The sequence below is a fragment of the Triticum aestivum genome, chromosome 1A (assembly GCF_018294505.1).
Source record: "Triticum aestivum cultivar Chinese Spring chromosome 1A, IWGSC CS RefSeq v2.1, whole genome shotgun sequence".
In the NCBI taxonomy this organism is placed as follows: domain Eukaryota; kingdom Viridiplantae; phylum Streptophyta; class Magnoliopsida; order Poales; family Poaceae; genus Triticum; species Triticum aestivum.
Window position 1 is genome coordinate 21690950 of NC_057794.1, and position 8179 is coordinate 21699128.

Genomic DNA, 8179 nt, shown 5'->3' on the forward strand with positions numbered 1-8179 from the left:
AAATTTTAAAGTCTACTTTAACTATGAACAAGGAAATAAAAAATATGTTTCATAGCGTGCTTCGAAATTTAAGAATTACTGGACTTCAGAAAATATGAAAATTAAAACAAAACCCTAATCCTATATGTAGAATAAAATTTCATGAATTAATGTTTTGATGAGTTGGGACATGCTGGTCATATCTAGACTGCCAGTCAAATGGTACATACGAAGAAAATACAAATATATGTGCATTCCAAATTAGATGCAAGGCATGGATGTCCCGTGCTACAAAGACAAAGACAGTGGATCAATTCGAGCGTGGTATGTCTATGATTACTCTGACGAAGCAAACACTACTATTTTATGTCTGAAGATAAAAAAACTATTTTATGTGCAACAATAGTAGTTAAAATAATAAATTACGTCAAGTATGCAATATCATTGTAGTTTTGCTCAAATAAAAAAGTCGTAGAAAGACAATGTGGGTGCAATCAGAGGAGTGAGTGAAAGGTGGGTGTTTTTACAAAACTACTAATGAACGTCTGTTTGTAATTATAGTTCTTTCTGTAGTATGCAGGCGACATCCTAATACTACGACATATCCCTAAATGGTATTACAACATATATGAGTGCGTAATGGTTTTTCTTGAACGTAGGCCATAAGATTAAATAACCATAGAAGGCCGGGTGAAATAGGAAAAACAATGTGAGTGTGATGAAAACAATCTATAGTTTGAGTGATAGAGAGAAAGGTTTCAGCACAAAGATTCAATAATAATCATATAAAGCATGTAAAGACATTTAGTTGTGTTAAAAACATGGAACTAAATCAAAGGCAACATAGATACGATATGATAGAACTATATGAAGATCTGGTCCTTGCCTCAGAACATTTTCCCAAGAAATTTTCTGCAGAGCTGATAATTCTTGGTTGCTGGAACATATGGACGCAAAGAAATAGCAAAGTTTTTAGAGGCTTGCAACAGACACTTCAAAGTTGGAGATTTTTTCCTAAAGCAAGACATTAACCTACTTCAATTCAGATTAAGGAAAAGTACATTCTTAGCTTCAAGCATTGGGTCGGGAATAATCTGTAATATGTTTGGTTCTATCCCTAGAACAGGTGTAGGTTGATTTCCATTGGCCTCATGGAGGCTTGTACTTGTACTTGTACTTGTACTTTTTGGCTTAATATATCACCGTAGAACGATTGTTCTACGGTTTCACGGTAAAAAAAAAACAAATCTAGCCACGCAAACGCGCGGGTCACACAGCTAGTTCAGTCAATACTTATATCCTGATAGGTGGTGTACAATATGTTTTAGTTGTACTTTTCTCTGCTCTATACCTTGTCAGGTCTTAGAAGTGTAGTACTCCCTCTAATCCATAATAAGTGTTGTGATTTTAGTTCACATTTGAACGAAAACCACCACACTTACTATGGATCAAAGGGAATACCTTTCTGAAATGTAATTTACAATGCTTGGTATTCATGAAATCATCTTTATTTGCTCCATGGAAGGAACCTAGCTAGTACTCTTCTACAGATTGTCTTTGATGTCGTGGAAGAGCAAAAGAAGCAGATTGTCATCAAGGTATTCAGCTGTGTAAGACCTCTCTAATTTTGTCCAAGTCAACTTTAATGTTGGTCTTATACTACCCAAATAATTTTTGGAGATTACTGATAAATTCTGTGTGAAGAGACATGCTTGTCTTGTATACGCGATGACAATCAAGAATAATTGGACTGTTACATGTAATCGTAAAGATTCAACCTGACAATTAGCAGTTCCTTAAAATTGTCTCAAATCTCAGTACACTACTAGGAAAACCCCTATATGTAACCACTTAGTAGGAAGTGCGGGTACCTGCCACGCACTGCTGCTAAGTTGATAGTAGTAGCGCGGGATATAAACCCTGCGCTGCTACTAAGTGGTACACACCATGTCCCCCGGGATAGGCCATAGTAGTAGCGCGGGGTATGAACCCGCACTGCTACAACGTGGTCCCGTGGTACCCCCGGACGGACCATAGTAGTAACGTGGGGTATATACCCCGCGCTGCTACTAAGTACAGACTTCTTTAACAGTCGTGAAATCCCCATCCCCACCCCTGAATCCCTCCTCTCTCCCGTCCCTCTCCCCCTCTCTTCTTAGGCTCTCACTTGGCGCTCCTGCCCATGCGCCATTCCTCCTCCATGGCGCCCAAGGTGGCCGCCGCCTCGCGCCGCTGTTGTCCAGGTGCTCGCCATTGTTCCCCGCGCATCCATGGTACCATGCCGGAGTGCCTCACCATCGGCAACCAGCCCTGCTACTCCCTCCATCTCCTTCATCTCTCCCTCGTTTCTCTTTTTCGTCTCTCCCTCTAGTTTGACTGACCCTTCCATGGCCATGCTCATGCAAGTCCTCGCCATGGATGACCAGGAGCTCTCTTCCTTGGCCGCGAAGACGTACCCCATACTGCCGCCTTGCTCTGCCCCGGATCCGGTCCCTCTCCTGCAGCCCACTGGATCTGGTCTGCCTCTTCCCGTCCGCGCCTCCAGCAAACCTCTGTCATTGCTAGATCGACCCGTCGCTGCCATTGAAAGCACACATGGGATCTAACCGCACATGTACGACGTGGCCGGGAAAGCCAGCTCGTACTTCCTCCCATACCCGATCGAATAAATAAAAAAACTGTCGCTATCACAGAACTATGTACAAGGAGGGTTGATGACTTTTGAGCATAGGGAAATGACAGTCGTGGTATCTTTTCTATTCGTTTCACCTACAGAATGATTCTTGCACACAAAACTTAATAGAGAAGCATGACTGGAGGGGCGTCAAGGGTCTTCAAATGAGTATCTTATATCTTATATGTTATATTTACTAATTGGATGCACCATATGAGGCGCCACGTTTATCCTCATATCTAAACAGTTATTTACCTTTAGATTAAATGATCAATAGCCGAGATGTATTCTTGCACCGTGATGTTTGCAAGAGTCCACATGGTATCAAATATGTTTTTTTTTATCAAGAGTCCAGAAGGTATTAAATAATCTATCTCTCCCTATAGAGCGATCCCTCTCCTCTCCATGTCCCCATGTCAGGTCGTCTCCTCCTTCGCCTCTTCTCTTTCCACCATGTTTCCAGCCCAAGCATTAATCAAGTGCATGTCCGGTCAAGGTTGCGTACGTGCACCTCTAATGAGATATACTTGTCTTTTACAGCCGCAAATATTAATCGAGTACGTGCTCTGATCAAGGTTATGTACGTGCATGTTCAATAGAGCCAGCATGTACGCGGCATCTCGCCAGGTGGGCTTCCGCATGATCGCATATAGAAGAAATCAAGTTAACTTGCTTCGTCGTTCTTCGTGGGCCGAAGCTGGCCGACGCTTCATGACGGCTCTCTTGCCATCGATCATGCCTGCGTTAGAAGCCAGAAGAAATTGATCCGTGTTACATCTACGAACAGTACATACTAGCGCATCCAGTGGGCCAAAATCAATGAACCTGCTTAGGAATTAAGCTTGGTACATGTACATGTGTTCTTTACTATTGTCTCTAGATCTGATGATCTTCTCCAATTTTTGTGGCACACAGGTACGGAGATACATGCGGCAGGAGCTAGGTCTTATACTCTTATTTGTGGGACATACAAACACGGCAACAAACACGTCGAGCCGCCGGAGACAAGCAATAGTATATTCCTTTTTTTGAACCGGAGACAAGCAATTGTTCATACCGTGGCTGCTGCTAGCATAGCCTTTTTTGGAGAAACAATAGCAATAGTCATATATCTTTTTGTCCAGCAATGGCGTCATCAATGTCTATTGATGTGGTAGACACTTTTTCTTTCAAGAGTGTGACAATAGCATATCATATTTTTATAGAGGCAGAAGTATATGTACAAGAACCCTGACGAGATGAGAACAAGTCATAGGGAGAACCCACTTAGCGCCTACACCCTAGCAAACTACGGCTACTCTCTCGCGAAAGGATCTAAAGCACCAACTCCTCCTAGTGTGGCCTTCCTCCAATCATCTATCTCATCCAGGATCTCTGTCTTGAGTTGCGAAACCAAACTTCAAGGTGACGTAATGAATAAAATGGAGTTATTTCCCGTTGATGCTATGTCCAAAACATTATAAAGAATTTTGTGTTACTTTTATCCCTTATAATAGGGCAGCTAGAGCGCAAATTAAGCAGATTTATTTCCTAAATCTCTACATGCGTCCACCTCCTTGGTCTTGGTGTTTTGGCTTACGGGCCCAATAAACCCAGACGGAGGGAGTATCTCTTTGTAGCCGTTGGGTGTTAACTTACGATATCATGGGCACTTCTCCTAAGCAAACTCCACCTTCTATAACACCCTCGAAGGATTTTTCTGAAGGAAAAAGTCTCGCAGCTTGCCAAAAAATAAAACATGTCCCAAATATCTGTCCGGCATGCTATTGATCATTCTGAAAGGTTTAGCGTTGTTCCACGCGCGTTGGCAGTGCAATGCAAGAACTGTTAGCAGCACAACCGGAAACACACCAGGGACACCCAACATGGTATTTGGAATTAAAAAGTGATCCATGACGCCGAGCATACGCACGCTGTTCTTCGCCTGATAACTGATATGGAGAATATAATGCAGGTGTAACAAGGAAGGACCTACCAGAAACAATATGCACAAGGCTTCAACCTTGACGTGAATAGAACAAAGAAAAATAATGCATGACGACAACATGCACAAGGTAATGCTTACTCTTAATAATTTGTCGTATGATGATCTTCTTATATACAGTATCTACTATTTTTGTCGGATCTTAACACACCGACGACTTTCTGAGTTAATTATTTGGATTCTCAGATTGTCCTCTCTGTATATTAACTCGAATGCATAGATTTCACAGGTTAATCCCTTGGAGTATTCTTGGTCACTTGGAGCAGATTTAAATTGGGCGACCCTATGTCTATCAGATATTCTTATAAATTAATGAGGATGTACCGCATAAAACTTAAACGAAGGAATCTCTCAATGTTGGCAACAACATCACTTGGATGTTACTTAGTTAGGGGTTCATCTTCCCATTTGTTGTTGCCATGTAGGTCATATAAACAACTTGGACCTTGATTTGTTTTTTTTTTTCCTTTTCCCACTATTCAAACTTTTCTAATTCCTTGTGCGTGGAAATTGTTGGGGAAGCACTAGTAGAAAACAGGGCTTTGGTTGGGGCCTGGCCAGCCCATTAGTCCTGGTTCAGGCACGAAATGGGACCCATGGGGGGGCATACGTCCCGGTTCGTGCGCCCAGGGGGGCAGCCGGGCCTCGTGGGGCATTTGTCCCGGATCTTCTGGACCCATTTGTCCCGGTTCCGGGCACGAACCGAGACCAATGGTTCTCTCTCCTGGCCCACAGCCATTGGTCCCGGTTCGTGGCTGGAACAGAGACAGAAGGGGGGTCTTTAGTCCCGGTTACAGCCACGAACCGGGACCAATGAGTTGCCTATATATAACCCATCGCCGCAGCAGAGCACTCCACACGGCTCTGTTTTTTTTGGCCGGCGAGGGGAGAGCTTTGTGGTGCTCTAGCTCACCTCCTATGCACATGAGGTGTTCGATGAAATGCCCGAGCCACACTAGTTAAGCTTTCTCCTCTCGAAGCTCGGCCTCCAAGCTCCATTTCCCCCGAGATTTGTCTAGGTTTAGCGGTCCGTCACGTCCCGTCCCCGTCTTCACCGCCGTCGATCGCCCGCGCGATCTCGTCCCCAGCACCACCGTGGTGAGCCTCTTGTTCTTATCTTCTTTCTGAAAGAAGAAAAACTCTTACTTTATTAGATAGATACTTGTCTAATTTTCTTACTTTTATTATTGCTTGTTATTATATAGTGCGATGGTTTTAGTATCCGCCCCCGTCGGCCCTCGTCCTGTCTATGATTCGGATGTGGTATATATTATCTTTTATAACTATTTGGTTCATTTATTGTTATGACAATTATGCCGACCAACGTGACATAGATTTTATTTATCTAGGAGGTATGTGAACGAAAATTCCAACCGACCCTATTGTCGAGAGGTTCAATTTAGTTGAAGAAGAAAACAATTACTTGAAGGAAAAAATAAAAAAAATTAGGAGGAGAAGATGATATTGGAGTTGCATGTTGCGGATGTCGTCGATGATCACAAGATCAAGATGGACGCAATGCGTTTGAAGATTAGAAAGATTAGAAAATATGCCATTCATACCGAGGCTTGGTATCATTATGCCGTTGGATCAATTGTTACCTTGTTGAGATTATGATCGCATTCGTTGTTGCATTGAAATGTTTTATATAGTTTCAATGTATGGTTTAATTAGATGCTCTGGAGAGCTATATGTTGTTCAATGAGAACTATGTATGTACTTTGGTTTTAATGTGATGATGAACTTCTATTAATTTGGTCACTTATCTATCCATGATGTTCTGTAATGGTTTTGGACACACTTAATTATATATAATGCACACAGATGAACCGCAATGGATGTACGGTGACAGACACACCTCCGAGTACGTTAAGGGCATGCATATTTTCTCGAAAGTGGCTGAGGCAAACAAGCAGAATGGTTTATGTGATGTCCATGCCTAATATGTGGGCATACGAAGTCTTACTCTGACCGGAAAATCCTTCACACACACCTGCTTTATAAGGGTTTCATGCCAACACTATAATGTTTGGACCAAGCATGGAGAAATAGGGGTTATGATGGAAGACAGCGAAGAAGAAGAGGACGATGACAACTATGTGCCCCTGAATACGGTGATGCTGCAACGGGGGAAGCTGCTGAAGATCAAGAGGAACTAGACGATATTGTGCCCGATGATGATCTCGCCGGGTCATTGTTATGCATGGAGACAGTGCGAAAGTCAAAAGGAGAAGCTGAAGTTCGATCGCATGTTAGAGGATCACAAAAAGGGTTGTACCCCAATTGCGAAGATGGCAACACAAAGCTCGGTACCCGTACTGGAATTGCTGCAGTGGAAGGCAGAGAATGTTGTGCCTGACAAAGGATTTGAGAAGCTACTGAAAATATTGAAGAAGAAGCTTCCAAAGATAATGAATTGCCCGACAGTACGTACGCGCAAAGAAGGTCGTATGCCCTCTAGGATTGAGGTGCAGAAGATACATGCATGCCTAATGACTGCATCCTCTACCGCGGTGCGTACGAGGATTTGAACGCATCCCGGTATGTCGGTGCATTACGGGTATAAGATCAGACGAGATGACCCTAGTGATGTTGACGGCGAGCCCCCCAGGAGAGGGTTCCTGCGAAGGTGATGTGGTATGCTCTCTATAATACCACGGTTGAAACGTCTATTTCAGAAACGAAGAGCATGCCAAGTTGATGTGATGGCACAGAGAGGACGTAAGAAAGACGGAAGTTGAGATCACCCGCTGACGGGTCGAGTGGAAGAAAATCGAGAGAAGTACCGGGCGAGTTTCAGGTGACCCAAGCGAATGTATGGGTTCATTTAAGCGCGGATGGCATTAATCCTTTCGGGGAGCAGAGCAGCAATCCACTAGTAGAAAACATGGCTTTGGTCACAGCTCAATATACACATTAGTCCCAGTTGGATTACGAACCGAGACTAATGTGAGCATTAGTCCCGGTTCGAGCAGCTAAAGGCATTCGCCCGGTTCAAATGAGACCTTTAGTCATGGTTTGAGACACGAACCGGGACTAAATGGTGCGATGCCTTTAGTCCCGGTTCGTATCTCAAACCAGGATTAAAGATTAGACCTTTAGTCCCGGTTAAAGACACGAAGCGGGACTAAAGGTGCGATGCCCTTTAGTGTCGTTTCGTGTCTCAAAACAGGACTAAAGGGTTTTGAAAAACACAAAAGAAAATGATAAAAAGTTCAAAAAATAAAATCCTTAGAGATGTAGTTATATTACTACATCCACTAGTTAGGAAAATTTAAAAACTTAAATTTGGACATGTTTTGCAAAAAGTGTAAGGAAAAAGTAAAACGGCTATAACTTTTGCATAGGATGTCGAAAAAAATGTATAATATCAAAATGTTCAGCACAAAAATCCGCATACATTTTTTTACCGCCGTAGGCCTGTTCGCAAATTTTTAGAATCCTCAAATTCTTTAAGGAAAAAAAGATATGCTCAATTTTTTTTAATTTTGGTTAAATCTGGTCAAACTATGGTCAAACTACTAATTCAAAAAGTATTAGTG